Source organism: Hyperolius riggenbachi, chromosome 3, assembly GCF_040937935.1.
Source record: "Hyperolius riggenbachi isolate aHypRig1 chromosome 3, aHypRig1.pri, whole genome shotgun sequence".
NCBI lineage: Eukaryota > Metazoa > Chordata > Amphibia > Anura > Hyperoliidae > Hyperolius > Hyperolius riggenbachi.
In genome coordinates this window covers 101,839,309-101,859,485 of record NC_090648.1, presented here as the reverse complement: position 1 = coordinate 101,859,485, position 20,177 = coordinate 101,839,309, and the positions used below count along the sequence as shown (strand labels likewise).

General features: G+C 46.0%; 1 long non-coding RNA gene across 2 annotated transcripts; it reads right to left on the bottom strand.

Annotated features, from left to right (window-relative positions):
• Positions 1 to 722: 722 nt before the first annotated feature.
• Positions 723 to 18,548, bottom strand: LOC137561077 (uncharacterized). 2 transcript variants are annotated; one of them, XR_011029866.1, is made up of 4 exons: positions 18,341 to 18,548; positions 14,022 to 14,113; positions 13,853 to 13,936; positions 723 to 991 (listed from the first exon to the last, which is right to left on the bottom strand). It is a non-coding gene; the product is annotated as an uncharacterized lncRNA (long non-coding RNA). The 2 variants fall into 2 exon arrangements; XR_011029867.1 differs by lacking the exon at positions 723 to 991 and adding an exon at positions 12,858 to 13,019.
• Positions 18,549 to 20,177: the final 1,629 nt, after the last annotated feature.

The following is a 20,177-nucleotide window of genomic DNA, read 5'->3' as shown; positions in this document are numbered from 1 at the left end:
AGGCGCTTGATTTGGCCTGAGGAAGTGGATATAAACCCACGAAACACATTGCAAGTGCTTACTAACATTCATTTATTTTTAATTATTTATTTATTGTATTTATAAAGCGCCAACATATTACGCAGCGCTGGACAATAAATAGGGATACATACAATATTTAGGGGTGACATACAGCAAAATGACAATACATGAATACAAGAAAGATCAGATCATGCAGCACAGTATGAGTGCCAGGTAATGCTTAGTCAGTCACTGGATGGAGCATGGAGATTAGGCAAGTTAGGTTCACTCAGATGCATAGCATGGGTTCACAGTAATGGAGGTGCATGATCAGGTTGGACACAAAAGGAGGAGGACCATGCCCAAAGGCTTACAATCTAAAGGGAGAGGTAGGGACACGAGAGGTAGGAGACCAGAGTTCAGCTGCGGGTTTAGAGCACTTGTGATTTATCTTATGAATTTGTTTTTATTTAGGCAAGCCACCTAATTTTTTTCCTTTTAATTGTTTTTAACTCAGTTTTATCAATTGCTGGGCGCCTCTTTCCCCCCTCGTAGATAAGAGCCTGGCTTTTCAAGCATTATGACTGATATTTCTTGCTCATGTGAAGCAGATTACTTGCAAAAACCTCCTGGTTTAGGAACACAAAACTGTACTTGAAATTCTAAAAATAACGCAGATAGAGCAACTGTATCAAATTCACTATATATATATATACTGTATATAGAAATTTGCTGCTTTTTATTGTCTTCCTGTTTTGTTTTCTACTCCTTTCATTATTAGCTGCAATTAGCAGGGGTGGAAATGTTGTTGATAACATATCAGAGGGCAGGAAGTGGCTTGTGCTGATGTTGGACCCCTCCTCCAGGAGACCAGGCTGGTCTTGTAGTGTCTTCCAGTCACGCTTAGGGACCAAGAGGTCAGTTAATCACAAGATAGCCAGGATAGGGGATATGGATCTAAGTCTTGGGCACCAGATAGGAGAGCTTTAGCCTGCAAGGAACAAGATTAGCCTTTTCTCAGAAATACTGTATATCAAATCAGCAAACAATGAGGAAAACATCACCAGCAGACCCAATATTGTAGACAGAAAAGAATGCAATGGAAAATAAAGACATGGAAGATTTTTGCCTCTTACACTAATATATTACAGTATACTGATCTATACTGGGCTGAATTGTCGGAAGCAGGAAATTTGGCACTGACATAGGTACCTTTATAAATAACGCCAATACTAAGAAATTTAGGCATCCGCTGCGCCTGATAAATAGCTTGCGCTCGCTATTTGTAGCCGTACTTTGTTGTATTTTGCACTGCAGACAACACTAATGGCTGCTATTTATTGGGTGTGGCAGGTAAACAAATTTCACAGTATTACCATTATTTATAAAGGCGCCTGTGGCGGAACCCACAAATTATTGATTTTTGCCACGGATTGGTGGCGGCAGGGAGGGTTGGTTAAGGTAAGACGTGCAGAGGTGGTGGTTAAGGTCAGGGGGGCCGGAGCATCAATTACGGTAAGGGGAGCCCCAGAGTCTGTAGGGGCCCCCAAGAGTCTCTCATTTTGCCCCATAGAAAATGTTATGTGTTCGTCCGCTGCCGCTGGGCACTGCCGCTGGGCACTGCCGCTGTGGTGTATGTGTGACTGTGTGGTGCGGTGGTAGTGGAGGTGAGGTGGCAGATCAGCAGGCAGGGGAGGGAGGCAGGGATACATACTGTACCTGCTTTCACCAGCATCATGGTCACCATGGTTCCCTTCCTGTCTGGTGGATCGCAGCGGCACTCTCCCCGACATGAGATTGCAAGATGCAAATACTAGTACCTGTGTCTGCAGTACCAAATCTAACAAAAACTGAAAAGGACGGCCTTGGACAGGAGAGAGCTCAGTCGCACACAATATAGTAGATAATGTGACCAGCAGGGGGCACCACGTGCAGGTATCCCTCTCCAAGCCCTCCTCCCTACCAACTGACCTGTACACTAGGAGCTGCAAAAGTAAGATTTAAAATCACAAAACCCTGGGGCACATGAGAGGAGGGGGCCCCGGGCTCTACCTCCACCCAGGACCCCCACTCCACATTGCAATACCAAGAGGGCAGCGCAGGTAGACCCCAGTGCTCCCACCACCAGGGGAGTCACCTGCAGCTGCCACAGAATCAAAATGCAAAATACAAGAAGCGAATGCTCACTTCAAGACAGCAACTTGTCATTTAAATTGGTCAGCAGAGCCTGTCTCTGCAGTACCAAATCTATTAATTTGAGATTGTTTACGTCTTAAAGGGAAGATCCGCGGTGGGGGGAAAAAAATAAAAATGCACATCCACTTACCTGGGGCTTCCTTCAGGCAGGACATGCCCTCGGCACCACTCCGCATCCTCCCGGTCGCCTCCGGTGGCGCCCCCAACCTGGCCAGGCCGGCTGCCAGGTCGGGCTCTTCTGCGCTCCAAAATGCGCCTCACACGGCGAGCTGACGTCATCGGACGTCCTTCGGGCTGTACTGCGCAGGCGCAGAACTACTGCACCTGCGCAGTACAGCCCGAAGGACGTCCGATGTCAGCGCGCACGCGTGAGGCGCATTTTGGAGCGCAGAAGAGCCCGACCTGGCAGCCGGCCTGGCCAGGTCGGGGGCACCACCGGAGGCGACCAGGAGGATGCGAAGTGGTGCCGAGGGCACGTCCTGCCTGCCATGGGCTGGAGGAAGCCCCAGGTAAGTGGATGTGCATTTTTTTTTCTCCCCACCGTGAACCTTTAAGAGTGATTATACCTACATAATCTACAGTTATTTATATACCACCAACATCTGCCGCAGCGCTGTACAGAGTATACTTTCTTGTCACTTAACTGTCCCTCAGAGAAGCTCACACAATCCACTCCCTACCATAGTCATATGTCTAGGTATGTATCATGTAGTGTATAATACATACACTAGGGCCAATTTTAGGGGGAACCAATTAACTTCTCTGTATTTTTGGGGATGTGGGAGGAAACTGTAGTGCCCAGAGGAAACCCATGCAGACACAGGGACAACATACAAACTCTGTGCAGATAGTACCCTCACTGGGATTTAAACCAGGGACCCCATGGTGCAAGGAGAGAGCCTAACCACTATGCCACCGTGCAGGTTTCACCTGATTAAATGAAAATCCAGGCATCATTCATCTAACTGAGTTATATATGCGTGACAAATAGCTGTAAATACGTGTTGTTCAGATTAGGAAAATTGGCCGGGAATGAAGGGAAACACTAATCAGAGAAACAGCACTTTCGGCTGACCGCTGACGTGAACACTAAAGGCATTAATTTTTAGGTCACCAACAATCTGGAATGAAAACCAGTATTGTGAAATCCAGCCTTGTGATCTGTGGATTTATTAGTTCATTTTAATTCACTGTTTTATGTTTGTAACAGACACATGGTGATTGGCAAATGAGGTTACTTGTGCTGTGCGTGCCTTTTGTACAATGCATCTGCAACATAAAAGCTTTAAAGGGATACTGTAGGGGGGGGGGGGGGGGGGGGGGGGGGTCGGGGGAAATGAGTTGAAGTTACCCGGGGCTTCTAATGGTCCCCTGCAGACATCCTGTGCCCGCGCAGCCACTCACCGATGCTCTGGCCCCGCCTCTGGTTCACTTCTGGAATTTCAGACTTTAAAGTCTGAAAACCACTGCGCCTGCATTGCCATGTCCTCACTCCCGCTGATGGCACCAGGAGCGTACTTGCGCAGGCCCAGTATGGTCTGTGCCTGCGCCGTGTGCTCCTGGTGACATCAGGGGAAGTGAGGACATGGCAATGCAGGCGCAGTGGTTTTCAGACTTTAAAGTCTGAAATTCCAGAAGTGAACCAGAGGCGGGGGCCGGAGCATCGGGGAGTGGCTGCGCAGGCACAGGATGTCTGCAGGGGACCATTAGAAGCCCCGGGTAACTTCAACTCATTTTCCCCCGACCCCCCTACAGTATCCCTTTAAAAAAAAGTCTGTGACAAAGTGGTCAAAGTGCCAACTGTGGGAGCCAGTGGCGTAACAATAGGCCCTGCAGCCCCTGCTCCATCGGGGGGGCCGGGGCCTCCCCCGGGGCCCGCTCGGGGCCAATTTGTGGGGGCTGGAGGGGGTGGCAACATGAGGGGGAAAGCCTTGGCCACAGTCGGCGGGGAGAGGGGAAGTTCCCCCCCTCTCCCTCACCTCGGGGCTCTCCCCTCTGCGCTCCCATCCAGCTAGATTTATTTTAGGATTTGTATTAGCATCTTGCAAAGATTTTTTTTTCTGATGTGGAGTTCAGCTCCATAGTATAGACTGTGAAGGTATGGCTCTCATACTACATGAAGGGTGGTAAGATTGGTCTGTGAGCTTTCATTTTCCAAAGACTATAGTCTGATGGGGTGTATGAGCCTTTAGTGTCAGGCCTGGAACCCACTAGAGCGCTTTTTGGAGCGTTCAGGAATCGCTTTAAGTAAATCAACTCAGCAGAGCAAAGGTATTGTGTACACAAAAATCACTGTACATTTAGGCTAAAGAAAAACTGTATCACTAAGAAAGTTGCTGCAATGTACATAAATAGAAGCAAACTTCTTTAAAGAGAATCTATACTCTAAAATTCTTACAATAAAAAGCATACCATTCTATTCATTGGGCTCTATTCACAAAACCACTTTTTTTAGGTGAAAAATTACCTCCAGTGATAATTACCAATTTTTTTTTGAGTATTCACTAAAAATATACAAAGTGTGATAAATGTTTGATAAAAGTGCGGTAAAACAGGTGATAAACAGATGATAAAACAGGTGATAAAACAGTCAGTATTGTGTTCTCCTGGGCACAGGGCCGGATTTGTACTTTTCTCTGCCCAAGGCCCACCATCACCATGCGCCCCCCCCCCCCCCCCCCCCCCCCTACCCCCCGACCGACAGTATTTTTTCCAACACTCCCTTGCCAACACTTAACTTTCAAATAAACTGCAAAATTTTGCTTAACCCAGCTAAGGGTTGAGCGTTCTGATTAGGACCTCTGTTCTGCATGCTTTGAGACAGAACTCAAATTTTAACTGATGTGCCCCGTGGCAGGAGGGGTTAACTCACCCTTGTAGCCACCTCTGTGCACCACCTTCCATGCTGAATTTAAGCTTTCCAGCTATTTCCTCCTTCACGGCCAGAAGGAGGAAGTAGATTGAGAGCAGACATGGAACGCAGAGGGCAGTAAACAGAGACAGCGACAAGGGGGATTTACCGTCCTGCTGCAATGTGCATCAGGTTTAATTTAACTTCTGTACAGAAGCATTCAGAACAAAGGTCCCAATCGGAGCCTATTCATCACTACTCCCGACAAGACAGCAGGGACGGATCTAGACCAAGTTGCCCCAAGTTGCGCCTGGGGCAAGGTCAGGTTTTGGCGCCTAAACTGCCATTCCCCATCCAAATTTTGCCGCCTTTTTACGAATTCAACAAACTGCGCCTGGGACAAGAGACCCGCTTGCCCCCCTGCCCTAGATCCGTCCCTGCAAGACAGCACCTCCTTCAGTTAGTGTGATTTTAAAGTAAACCTGAGAGGGAAGAATAAGTTCTATTTTACTTACCTGGGGCTTCTCTCTGCACCCCATAGACTTACAGGTCTCTTGGTTCCCGCCAGGTCCGTTTGTGTCGCTATCGCCATCTGCGGGCTACTGAGTATGCACAGCCCTGGCCATGCACTTCCATTATCATGCTCCCATGGCTGGGAGCATTCTACTCATGTACAGAATGCTTCCAGTCAAGGGAGCACAATTGAGGAGGCGCACGGCCTGGGCTGCGCATGCGCAATAGCCCATGACTGGTCTAGCGGGCAAGCTTTTGGAGGGAGAGTGGCACAATGTAACCAAGAGGAAACCAATAGATCTGTACGGCTATGAGGGGCTGGAAGAAGCCACAGGTAAGTAAAATAGAGCTTTTTCCCGTCTCAGGTACACTTTAGAGCAAACCTGAGATAAAGTAAGTATAAGGATTTATACTTACCTGGGGCTTCCTCCAGGCCCCAGAAGTCCATCTGCTTGATTGGCATCCTCCTGATACCTTCCGTTCTACTGCAGTAGAGTCTGTGATTAAGCCCAGTCGAAGTCCATTGCCTGGGAGTGTCCTGCGCAAGCACAGTTACAGTCTTCGCGAACTGTGCATGTGCAGAATGCTTCTGGCTATGATACCACAATTGGTGATGACCAGGACCGCACATACACAGGCAGAGTTAGGCTGGATCCACACTATAATCGCTTTTTGGAGCGCTTGTGATTTCTGAGCACTTTGAGTGCTTTTTAAAAATCTCTCCATACACTGCATACCCTGCGATTTTTTTTTTTACTGCGATTTAAATGAAAGAGAATGGGAGCGATTTTTGAAAAGCACTCAGAAAGCGCTAAGCAATCACAAGTGCTCAGAAAAGCACTTATAGTGTGGATCCAGCCTTAGAGTATTTCGGGGGCCATAGTGTAATAACAGAGAGGACCCCAGCAAAGGATGGGGACTGGTAAGAAGAACGCAAATAGTTACCTTTAAAAATGACATTTGTTTTCTAGTGGGAGGACATTGTGAACATCAGACGCAGTACAGTAATTTTTAAAGTGTTATAGATTTACTTACACCGGCAGTCTGCAGCCTTTTCTCTGTCATTCCATCTGGCAATTATATAATCCACCACGCACCCTGGATGCTGGAGACCTGTGAGCAGAAAAACTTTTCTTTTTCTTCCTGGGGGAAAGGGGGGTCTCGATATGCTTGGAGCCGGCGGGATTCTGATTTCTCCATCAGCCCCAGCGGCACCGCGAAACCTCTCCATCCACACTCCTGGCTGGCTGAAGTCACATGACAGTCATGTTACATGACTGTTGAGCGAGGCAGCCTGCTGTCTTAGCAGCTGCTGACTACTCTCTCTCGCTCCATCCTCAGTGCACCCTACAGGCTACAGGTTCGCTCACAGTAAGCGGCAACCGCACAGCCGCCCCCGTTCGCTGCTCAAGCGGGGCGCAGATAGTCACAAAAACCAAGCGAGATGGGCGGCTGTGAACTTAGGGCACAGGTCGCACAGTTATGTTGGGTGACACAGGTGCAGTTAATCTGTCACCCGCCCATCGGATTAGGATAGATTCTGGCGCCCTAGTCCCGTGCCTTGGGTGCCTGCCCCTAAATCCGGCCCTGCCTGGGCCCCTCTGTGCTGTTTCTGCCACTCCCTGCTGCGATCCTGGCTTGTAATTGCCAGTTTTAGGCCTCTTTTCCACGAACTGTTTACAGGCAGTGAAATGCCTCTCAAACTCTCACAACTGCTCACTGTTGCCTGGTAACTGCTTGCTGAGAACACATCTCAACAGTCTGTGGAAAAGAGGCCTGAAGCAGGCCATACACTCGTTAGATTAGCAGCAGATAGATGATCAGATAGATTTCTAATCTGATGCGTTTAGGAACATTTTTTACTAGGAACAGATTTCCAATAGATTTCAGTATCAGTATGAAATCTTTTGAAAATCGATCTGATGGCATTTTTTTGCCGGCGTAACGGGTCTGCGCATGCACGCAAAACCCACACATGCGCAGACCTGTCACGCCGGCCGCCGTGATGACGCGAAGCAGCCGGCATGATGACTCCATGCGTCATTAACCAGGAAGAGCCGGCCCGGGTGTAGCCAGTAATGGGGGGTGGCGGAGGCACAAAGAGAGGAGCCAGGAGGACACCGGGGAACCTCGCTGCCTACGGTGAGCTGGAAGAAGCCCCAGGTAAGTGTAATCTTTTAATTTCAGGCACTGCTCAGGGTCCCTTTAACCCCTCCTGGCGGTATAAAAAAATACGCCAGGAGGCAGCGCGGCAGTTTTTTTTTTTTTTCTATATCATGTAGCGAGCCCAGGGCTCGCTACATGATAGCCGCTGCTCAGCGGCATCCCCCCGCCCTCTTCGATCGCCTTCGGCGATCTCCGATCAGGAAATCCCGTTCAAAGAACGGGATTTCCTGGAGGGCTTCCCCCGTCGCCATGGCAACGGGCGGGATGACGTCACCGACGTCACTGACGTCACCGACGTCACTGACGTCGGGACGTCATTGGGAGTCCCGGGCCACCCCTCGGCGCTGCCTGGCACTGATTGGCCAGGCAGCGCACGGGGTCTGGGGGGGGGCCGTGCACCGCACCGGATAGCGGCGATCGGGCGCGCGGCGGCGGCGATCGGGGTGCTGGCGCAGCTAGCAAAGTGCTAGCTGCGTCCAGCAAAAAAAAAAAATTAAACAAATCGGCCCAGCAAATCGGCGGCTTGTTCGGGATTACCGCCAAGAAGGTTAACTCGCTATTGATTTCCCTAAACGCTCTGCCAATGTAAATAAATGTAACAAATTCCACAGTAGCATTTGCAATTCGCAAAATCGCAATCACAGGACATGCAGCATTTTGGGAGAGTTGCCCTCCAATAAAAATGATATAAGCACTGGCAAATCGCTCATGAATCGCTACATAGCGATTTGTGTGTGATTTTAAATTACTGCAAACTGTAAAAATAATAATAATTTGAAAAGACCAATCAGAATTAAAATCGCTAATCGCAAATCGCTATCACAATCGCTGGCAAAAAGCTTACATTTTTTAAAATCCCTACCAAAATCACTGGAAACGCAGATGAAATCGGCGCGCTTATAAAACCCTAATCAAAAACGCTAGCGATTGCTACATCATTTTGTGACTTGTAGTGGGTTCCTGGCCTCAGAAAGGCCAGCTTTGCCACTTTACAAACACCTCCCTTAGCATTGATGAAGAAATTGGCACTCTTCAGCATTGCTCCAAAGAAAATAACCCCCAGCTCCTCAGCCAGGGATCAGCCTGGCAGAACAACCAAGGCCGGTCCTTTAATGAGGCAAGGTGAAACATTTGCATCTGGTGGCAAAGATTACAGTGGCAGCATTTTTGTACTGTGTTTACACTAACAGCATGCAGACAGAGTAGGAAGAGAACGAGACTCACAGACTCACAACCAGCGTGCTATTGTGTTGAGCTGCAGCATGGCATGTGAGAACGAGTCTAGTTAAAAATGGCGCCGGCAAAAAAATGGCGCCCCCTTCTGCCCGATATATGTTTAAAAACGATATTTATCGTTTTAAAGGTTAAAATAGTGCAGACCTTTTGAACGAAATTTATCATTTTAAAACTTTTTTTTTTTGTCCTGCCTGAACGATATTTATCGTTTTAACCCTTGCTTTGCTGCCGTTTGGAAAATATCTGCCCGCCGGCTTTAATGTTTAATAGCAAAGCCCCCTTAAAAGCTAAAAACACCAAATTTGCAGGGAATGTTAAGAAGAAAATTGTGAACAAGAGGAAAACATTTTTTTTCAAAAAGACCTTATAGTTTTTGAGAAAATCGATTTTGAATATTCTTGTTCTGACCGTGGGAAAATTAAACGCCCGCCGACTTTAGCGGTTAATAGCAAAGCCCCTTTAAATGCCAGAAACACCCAATGTGTAGGGAATGTTAAAGAGAATCTGTATTGTTAAAAATCGCTCAAAAATAAACATACCAGTGCGTTAGGGGACATCTCCTATTACCCTCTGTCACAATTTCGCCGCTCCTCGCCGCATTAAAAGTGGTTAAAAAAAGTTTGTTTATAAACAAACAAAATGGCCACCAAAACAGGAAGTAGGTTGATGTACAGTATGTCCACACATAGAAAAATACATCCATACACAAGCAGGCTGTATACACCCTTCCTTTTGCATCTCAAGAGATCATTTGTGTGTTTCTTTCCCCCTGCAGTTCTCATGCACTGAAGTTTCAGGCTGCTCTTTTCTTTCTGCAAACAGCTTTGCCCTTGTTTGTAATTCCTCAGTATGTGAAAGCCCAGCCAGCTCAGAGGACGATTTATGCAGCTTGTAAAAGATAAGAAAGAAGAGAGAAGATGCCCTGATCTAAATAATACACAGGCAGTGTGCATAGAGGGTCCTGGAAGGGGGAGTTCATAGCAGAACCACAACACTGAAGAACTTGGCAGCCTTCCAGACACAGGCTGACAAGTCTGACAGGGGAAAGATACATTGATTTATTACAGAGACTGTGATAGTAGAAAGTGCTGCAGTTAGCCAGAACACATTAGAATAGCTTTTGGAACTTGTAGGATGATAAAAAACAGGATGCAATTTTTGTTACGGAGTCTCTTTAAGAAGAATAGTGGGAACACGAAGAAAAAAAAAATGTTCAAAAAGACCTTATAGTTTTTGAGAAAATCGATTTTAAATCTTCAAAGAGGAAATGTATCTATTTAAATCGCGTACTGACATTTCCGTGGAAACTTTTTCCGCCAACTTTAGCAGTTAATAGCAAAGTCCCCTAAATCCTAGCAACACCAAATTTGCAGGATATGTTAAAAAGATACTGGGAAACAATATTTAAAAAAAAAATTGAAACATTTTATTTATTTATTTTTATAAATTAAAATTTGTGGGTTATGTTCAGAGTGTGGGAAATTTTTTGAAAAAAATGACGTGGGGTCCCCCCTCCCGAGCCTCTGTAACCCCTGGTCTCCCATGCAGGCTGGGATAGCCAGAATGTTCCCACTTCGTGTTCCCACTATTCTTCTTAACATTCCCTACACATTTGGTGTTTCTGGCATTTAAAGGGGCTTTGCTATTAACCGCTAAAGTCGGCGGGCGTTTAATTTTCCCACGGTCAGAAGAAGAATATTCAAAATCGATTTTCTCAAAAACTATAAGGTCTTTTTGAAAAAAAATAATTTCCCTCTTATTCACAATTTTCTTCTTAACATTCCCTGCAAATTTGGTGTTTTTAGCTTTTAAGGGGCTTTGCTATTAAACATTAAAGCCGGCGGGCAGATATTTTCCAAACGGCAGCAAAGCAAGGGTTAAAACGATAAATATCGTTTGGGAGCAATACAAATATAAATATAAACGATAAATATCGTTTTTAAAGCCAGCGCCATTTTTTAGCTGTCAAAAACGAAAAATAACTAGCGATAGTGGTTCTCTATGAGGCGCCGTTTTTTAACTACGATAACTGGCGCCATTTTTAACGGACCCCTGTGAAAACATTAATTGAAGCAGAGTAAATTGTTGGGTGCTGTGTGATCATTCCAAATCGGGTGGGGGGAGGGCGCATCCTCACAAGTTTACCTCAGGTAGCAAAATGTCTAGGACCGGCCCTGAGAACAACTTGGCCAAACGTTGGCCGAGAGCATTGTTCTCCTGCCATGTCTGCCCCCAACTTACCTATTGCTCCCTAGGGTCCCTGCAGAGTCTTTAGCAGAGTGGCGTCTCAGCTGTCCTGGCTCCATGCACTCATGTCTGCAACTGCTGCATCTGTTTTGAATGTAAGTTGTGTAATCTGTCTGTGTCTGGGCTCTGCACATCTTTGCAGCTGGTCAATTCAGTTGCAGCCTATATTTGAAAGCGCTGCCATTTGCAAGAGAGGGCCTCTCATGCAACATCCTGGTTTGGGGGTGTCTGGTGGGGGGGGGGGTGGCGGCAGTGTGTTGTATCAGGCATCCTACTGCACTCTATAAAAACCATGCATAATATTTCAGTAGACAGATAGCTAGGCAGATCATGCATTGCGTAAGCGAGAATATTTGTTGCAGGGTTAATGAGACAAAAATGTAGTAGGTGTGAGCACAGGAGACCGGAAGGGTTAATATATACAGTCCCACCGAAACAATAACGCAATGTACTGTACATTACACAATGTAATCACAGCATGTCTGTTATGTCACAGTACAGCCTGTCTGTCACTGCAGTGAGTGGGAAGTGTAAAAGACAGAAGCCAGAGGAAAACCCATTGTTCAAAGAGATGGGATTACCGCCCCTGTGCCAACTCATAATTACCAGTAGCTGGGCTCTCTGTCAGATACAGACATCGGAATCTACGCAGATCCATGCAGTCCAGTATAAACACATAATGTGAGTCAGTAATCTGGCATGCTGCAACTCTAGATATGGGGCACCAGGGCATTTCCACTGATGCGTAATTCTCTATCTTATTTATCATTCATATGATGTAACTCAGCGTAAGCAGAGAGTACCAGTCTGGAGTTCCAGGATTAGGAGCTGGCAGGAGTAGCTAGTAGTAGTCTGACTGTCCAGAACTCTATGTACAGCTGGCGAGGACAAATGTCCATCGTGGATTACCTTAACCTCTTGAGGACCACAGTGCTAAGCCCCCCTAAAGACCAGGCTACTTTTAGTTAAATTGGCCACTGCAGTTTTAAGGCCAAGCTGCAGGGCCGCACAACACAGCACACCCGTGACCCCCCCCCCCCCTTTTCTTCCCACCAACAGAGCTCTCTGTTAGTGGCGTCTGATTGACCCCTCCCACCCGCCCAGCCAGCCAATCATGGCGATCAACTTGTCGTAGGCTTCACCGATCGCTCTCCTGTGGGCCAGGGGGACAGACGTGTCACACGGCTGTCCCCAGTACAGCGCTGCTGCAGATCGCAGCACTAGAAAGACGGCGGTTTTGCCGTCTAACAGTCTCCCGAGCGGCAATCACCACCACTCGGCGCAGCCTGCGCGTGATCTCCTGCATTAGCTGGCCCTAGGACTTGACGCCAATTGGCGTTAAGCGGTCCTGGGGCTGCCGCCGCAATCACTCCCATTGGCATAAGGCGGTCGTTAGGTATTTAAAGTGTACCTGAGATGAAAGGGAAAAAAAAGTATACATATTTGGGGCTTCCTCCAGTGCCCTCATGGCAGCTGGCTCCCTCGCAGTGATTCCGGGCCACCTCGATCCTCCGCTACTCGGTTCTGTAAATTCTTCAGTTGGCTTGAGTAGACGCATGCGCAGTCTGGCCACGCATGCACTCTATGAGACAACTGCAATATCAGTAGATGTATGGCCAGCTTTAGTGAAGGGTAACCCGTATGATCCGTTAGTACCAGGCTCCGGATGATTGATTTATTCATATCCTAATAGTGGTCACTGTAGTTGCAATCAACTCGAAACACTTCAATGTCACAACACACCTCCCTTGCACATAAAAGGTCAATAATACACAATCTCTTGTCTTCACATCCAGTGCACCGGTAAAACCTGTGGAAGGAAACGGTTAGTTACATACAAATTATGGTGAGCTACAATAGGTCTTCTTGTACAACAATCAACCACTTTACAGCCTATACAGATCACAGTACCGTTGTTGAGCATGGGCTGGGGAAAGGGCTGGTCTACTGAGCAATTCAGTCTAATAACTAATTGTTACGATTTCGCGAACGCCATTGCAGCAAGCGCATGAAAATGCGCACAAAATATGATCTGGAGTACCCCTTTAAATCCATTAGCCTGTGTTGAGAAGACAGCATTCCTTTAAAAAAAAAAAAAAGACCTCTGCCACACAGGAAAAAGGTTATCTATCCGGGGGGGGGGGGGGGGGGGGATTTTCCCTGCTCGATATTGCAGGCAGGACAATGGTCAAAAACGAAGAGAAGATAAAGAACTGCCCACGGGGACTATCGTGCGGCTCAATACATGGCTCAAAACAGACCGTGTATCCCCAGCATTAGACCAGGTCTAAAAACAGGTCTAAAACATTACACCAAACCATCAGTAGACTAAAAAACATCTGTAGACTAGTCTAAACTGCTTAGTGAATTGAGGCCATTAGTGAGTGGACCTCAAAAGCAAGTACAAAACACTCAAGAACAGGTCTTATGCATGCATTTCAAGTAGCAAGATGTGTGGGCGGAGATTCCCTTTAATTTTAATCATGAGCAACACTAGACTAAGGTTGTAAGATAATATTCCTTTGTTATGCTACCATTCGTCATATGTCAGAGGGAATGACACAACGTAAGTGCTCACCCATCATAACGTCATATTCAATTACACGAAAGGGGACAGGTCGTCTCTCGCTCATTGTGACTCACCCATGTTCTGTACAGCACCAATTCTGCCATGTCAGGAGCACTGAATATCCGAGACTCGCAGCCATGATGTCACCATGGAGGAATCTGCATCAGGCGAAGGGATCACGTCAGTTCATGCACTGGTGTGAAGCGCAGGCCAAGAGAAACTCGCTCTTGGCCAGGACATTACCTTAATCAATCTGGTGGTCTTTGTAGCAAATGCTGCCATTCCTCTTCATTAATGTGTCAGGTCTGTCCAACTATTCCACTTTCCAGCTGACTCTACAAACAGCAATTAGTGACCAGGATGTGAAAGTTCCAGACAACTGATTTATTGCTATTTTATCATGCAAACAGGGTACATTTTGTGATTTCTTTTTTGTATTCAGTTTAGATTTTAGTGAAAAAAAAATGATGACATCATGTAAACTGATCTTACTTTGCTGAGTATTTCATTCCAAAATTGATTGAGTAAAATAAAACCTCTCCAAGTATACTGTATTATTATATAGTGCGTTCTTTTCATGTCTGTGTTGTTGTTTTTTTTGTTGTTGTTTTTTTTAATTCTAAAACACTGAAAAATAAAAACTAAAAGATGCCAATGATGTGGAAAGTTAAGGTGTCCATACATATAGCAATTATGGGCAGATTTAAATCTCTCTCTGATCGAATCTGATTAAAGAGAGATCTGTCGGCTACTCGGCTGCCCAAACACTGCAGGCCAATTCCCGATCTATTTCAGCATGAAATCTCTCAGGAATCTCCTGAGTCCGCTGCATCCACCTCTGCCACCTAGTGTATAAATGTGCCCCCCGTGTGCGAAATATGCTGGCGCTATATAAATAAAACAAATAATAATAATAATAAAATAGGTTACCTGTCCTATGTCGCCACTGCGCAGTGGCCATCCATCTTCTGGTTCTTCCTCTTTCATTTGTGCCTCACCGCCACAAGCGTCTAGCGTGTGGCACGTGTGCAGGCATTTAGCACGTGTGACATCATTTAGCACGTGTGACATCATTTAGCACGTGTGAATTTTATGTGTTATACACAGGAGGCATGTGAGGCGCAAATGGAAGAGAAAGAACCAGAAGACGAATGGGCACTGTGTGGTAAACGACACAGGACAGGTAATGTATAAATGCACACATGGGGCCACATTTATACACGAGGGGGAACAGCACAGGGGGGTTTGTTGCATTCATCACGTGTCCTGATATCGCTCACTGTTACCGTCGCACACCCAATTGACCGTGATGGCCCAACATCTTTCAACATGTCCGATCGATACATGTGACCAATTTTGGCCCAAACTTGGTTGCATCATCTATCCAGCATGCTCTTGGCTGCACTGCTTTGATAATAATTATCAAATTGGATGGTCCATCGGCCACCAAGTCAAGAGGTTATCGTGTGTTCCCATGATCAGCTGTATCATTTGCATATAATACAAAAGGTTCCAATTTTTACAGTATTTCATCTCCCCTCAATCCTGTGGATGTTAGTATTACAGGGTCCCAGTGCCATACATACGCATCACCAGGAAACAATCAAGTGACACATTTGTGTCTATGAAGAAGGATGGAGGGATGACGACACCAGGAACAACGGAGTGTCTGCTAAGGACAGGGTAGAGAGGGGAACAAAGCAAACTGATGCCGATTTTCATTTAAAAATGTAGGATACTAGATCATTGAGCCTGCTGCCTGTACACAAGTGAGATTCTCTGCCTAAGGCTTCTTGCACACAGGAACGTTACAGGCGCACGTTAGTGCAGCCTGTAACGCTCCCCCAACGCACAGCAATGTAACACAAGTGGGCTGTTCACACTGCCCACGTTGCGTTACATTGTAACGCAGCAAAGTGCTGCATGCTGTGCGTTCTACGCGGCAGAGCCGCGTTAGACTGCTTGCACATGCTCAGTCATGTTGGGGAGGAGGGGAGAGCGGCCGGGCACATGGCTAATTCATATTCACTGCACTCAGTGACGTGCAGTGTTTACTTCCTGGAGTGGCAGCTCTGTGCGGCGATTGGCCGGGCGGGACCATGTGATGCTGCATGCGTCCAAGAGTACGCATCATGGCATCACGGACGCCAGAGTGAGCTGCACAATGCGGCTCACTCCGACGTCCACACCAGAGAGCACCAGGCGTTGCGTTAGGGGCACGTTATGTGCCCTATAACGTCCCCTAAACGCAACGTCCTGGTGTGTAACTAGCCTAAAAGAATATTTTAATAATATATTGTAGATTTCTTTGACATTTTACATTAAGGAATTAAATCATTAGGAATTGAATCATTACACCAAGGGCTCACACGGTGTTCCACAGAATGGTATACCCCTTTGTAACTTAGCTTCTGATAATTATTTTTCTTTTTTTTTTTTTTCTTTGTTTGCATCACAAGACCATTCCCATAATTTTTCCTTGTTTTCTGAACCATGTTGCTGGCATCAAATCCAAAATATGCATTTATTTTCCATAAACAATACATCTGCTCAGTTTCAATATTTTATGTGTTATATGGTTTCTATCGCATGCATATCCTTGCATTCTGTTTTATTTTGCTTGTACACACAATCATGGTAATGGTAATAGATAAAGAGGGCCAGAAAACACTACTTATTACTGTCTGGAGAACTCTGGTTATTCAGTATCTGAAGCAGAAGAGAAGGAAGATGTTCAGACTGAATGGTCCAAAGTCTCCAATGAACTTAATTCGGCCTGAATAACAGGAGGAAGGAGTATAGAGATGTCGCGAACCTCCGATTTTAGTTTCGCGAACCCTGTTCGCAAACCTCCGCGAAAGGTTCGGTTCGCGAAAAAGTTCGCAAACCGCAATAGACTTCAATTTTGAAAATTTTAAAAAATTCTACCGGCTGGAAAAATGATAGAAAATATGTTTCAAGAGCACTAATACCTGAAGGAACACCTGATTGAGTGAAATACACATCACTGCTGGAGGGCCCTCCCTCCTCCAAGCAAGGTCCTTATACCATTTGACTCAGTTGTCTGCCTACACTAATTAGTTATGGGACAGCTGCTACACACTCTGCTAGGGAGTTTTTAATTAGCCTCTTGTGGGTCTCCTCCCACCTCCCCTTCTACCTATTCCCTCCTCCCGGAGGAAGGAGGGTCTCATCTGCCAGGGAATTATCCTATTTCAAAAACCAGTATACATCATACCATGGCTGGGAATCGAACCCAGATCTCACTGTGTGGTGGGCAAGCACACTAACCACGGTACCACTACAGTAGTAACTGAAGCTGGCCTAAAATGTATCATTTATGCTCAATGCAATAGAAACATTAGGTTGCTTAAAAGGAACCTTAACAGAGTGATATGGATGTTTCCTGTAAACAATACCAGTTGCCTGGCAGTCCAGCTGATCTTTGTGACTGCAATAGTGGCTGAATCACACCCTGAAACAAGCATGCAGCTAATCCAGTCTGACTTCAGTCAGAGCACCTGATCTGCATGCTTGTTCAGGGGCTGTGGCTAAAAGTATTAGAGACACAGGATCAGCAGGCGATTCAGGCAACTGGTATTATTTTAAAAGGAAAAGTCCATATCCTTCTCCGTTTAGGTTCCCTTTAAGGATTTGTAGCATAAAAGCCAACTCACATTGGCTGGGATTTGAACCTGGGTCTCACTGTGTGGTGGGCAAGCACACTAACCACTGTACCACTACAGTAGTAACTGAAGCTGGCCTAAAATTTACCATTTATGCTCAATGCAATAGAAACATTAGGTTGCTTAAAGGGAACCTTAAATGAGAGTGATATGGATGTTTCCTGTAAACAATACCAGTTGCCTGGCAGTCCAGCTGATCTTTGTGACTGCAATGCAGCCCAAATTAATAGCCACTGGCCACAATGCAAATGTGCACAGAGAGCAAGGTGGCTGCTGCATAGGCAGCTAGCAGCAGAGTACCGCGGTCAGGCACTCGCCAAATCTCCCTGCATTGCAGCATTTGCAAGCTTGCAAATGCTGCACCAGTTTAGCCTGCTTCTTTGGTGCCCTTGCTGCTGTGGTGCCCTAGGCCATGGCCTTGGCCTAAATCCGGCCCTGATTCCATGTCTATCTCATCATGTCACATGTCACCTCGGGTATCCTTCAAAGTTAAATAAATATGTCAGCCTCTATATTCCTCTCACTTCAGGTCCTCTTTAAGGCCAGATAGGCCACAGTGTAATCTCACTTCTGCCCTTCCATTTTTTTTAGCAGAGTACTAGAATTACAGAGTAAATTATAGTGAATATAGTAGAAAATCACATAAACCCCAATAAAATCTCAAAAAAATCTACTTCCTCCTAATTGGCATTGGTCAATAACAGATTGCAGGTTCAAATAGGTATATACTCCATAGGTATATACTCCTAAATGTGCAATTATTATTTTGGGGGAGGGGGTGATTTATATATATTTTTTTCAACGTTAAATAGATTTTTTTTTATGATTTTAAAAGAGACCCTGAGCAGTAAAAAAAAAAATGAAACTGGTACTTACCTGGGGCTTCCTCCAGCCCACTGTAAGCCGGCGTCCTCCTGGCTTCTCTCCAGGTCCAGCTGGCGGCTCCGTCACTGCAACTTTCGTCATCACGCCGGCTACTACACGTCATTGTGCCGGCCAGCGTGACAGTCTTGCACATGCGCAATTCAGAGTTATGGTTAGAGAGTTAGAGTTAGGCCCGGTTCACATAAAGGCCCCGTTTACACTTAATCAGTTGCTCTCAGTTATAACTGAAACGTCAACTGATTTTCAAAGTAAGTCCCATGTTCTCCTATGGCACCTTTCACACTTTACGCGTTTTAAATGAAATATTTTTCACAATGCACTGCTATAGAGAAGGAAAAAAACCACGTACCAACTGATTAAGTGTAAACGGGGCCTTAGCTTTTTTTGGCGGATCCGGCTGTACGGATGGATGCAGGCAAACAGTCCATTTTTACAGCCAGTGTGCTGTAAACGTCCGTTTTCCATTGGTTCCTATTGCGCTGCAAAACCTTCCGTCTCCGGTCCACTGGGCACAGTGGTCCATAAAATTCGGGCCTGTAGCATTTTTTGTCCATTCAGCAGAACGGACAACAAAACCGTACGGCCGGATCCGCAGGCAAAAGCTAATGTGAACCGTAACAGCATTACGTAACAAAACTCGCACTGCAGCTACTGTATATCTGTGCGATCATTCCAAACCGGGAAGGCACATCTTTACAAGTTTACCTCAAAAGTCTGCTACTTGCTGCCACAGTTGTCCTATATGCACATATTAAGACTTGCCAGACATTTGGCAACACCCTATCATTGTCTGCTAGTTATTGTTTCCATGTCATAATCAGTCAGCTGCCTTCCTCATTAGTATGAATATTAGCAGCAGGCTCTCAGACACCACACCACTAAATTAATGTAGAAAAAGGCTTTAGCACCGTTTTGAGGTGTATGATCTGACTTTATTGTTATCCATTAATTGATGGACCACTTAGCAGACGTCTCACCTTCAGAATATCAGCAGGACTCCAGAACTTTCTTCTGCTCTGAGCTTCAGCTGCTACTTTCCTGGCAGCGAGAGACAGATGTGCAGTGTGTAGAGTACATTATACAAGGTCCTACACATTTATGCTGCGGAGAATGACCTAGGCCTCTTTTCCATGGACTGTTGATAGGTAGTGAAATGCCTCTCAAACTCTCACAGCTGCTTGCTGATGCCTGGTAACTGCTCACTGGTGCCTGGCAACTGCTCTCTGCAGCCTAGCAACTGCTTGCTGAGCAAACAGTTCAACAGTCCATGGAAAAGAGGCCTAATGCTGTGACTACACGGTACGTTTTCGTGGCTCGATTCTGCTGCCCGCTCGATTCTTTTATCTTCTGCTCGTTTTCCTTATCTCTTTCCTTTGTCCCCCATGCGGAATTGAGCAGCGAAAACATACCGTGTATTCCCAGCATTAGGGCCCCTTCACACGGGCAGTGAAAAGCCTGTCAACCTCTCACAACTGCTTGCTGCTGCCTGGTAACTGCTCACTGCTGCTTGGTAACTGCTTGCTGCTGCCTGGTAACTGCTTGCTGAGCGCACAGTTCAACCTCCAATGTGAAAGGGTCATGAGGCCTGGAACCCACTACAAATCGCTATTGCTAATCGCAATCGCTAGCGTTTTTGTATGAGCGTTTTGTAAGCGATTTCATGAGCTTTTTCTGGCGATTTTGGTAGCGATTTTTAAAAAGTGTAAGCGTTTTGCCAGCGGTTGTGTAGCGATTAGCGGTTTTAATTCTGATTGGTCCTTTCAATTCATTTTAATTTTTTTACAGTGTGCAGTAATTTCAAAACGCTAGCAAAATCGCTCTGTGTAGG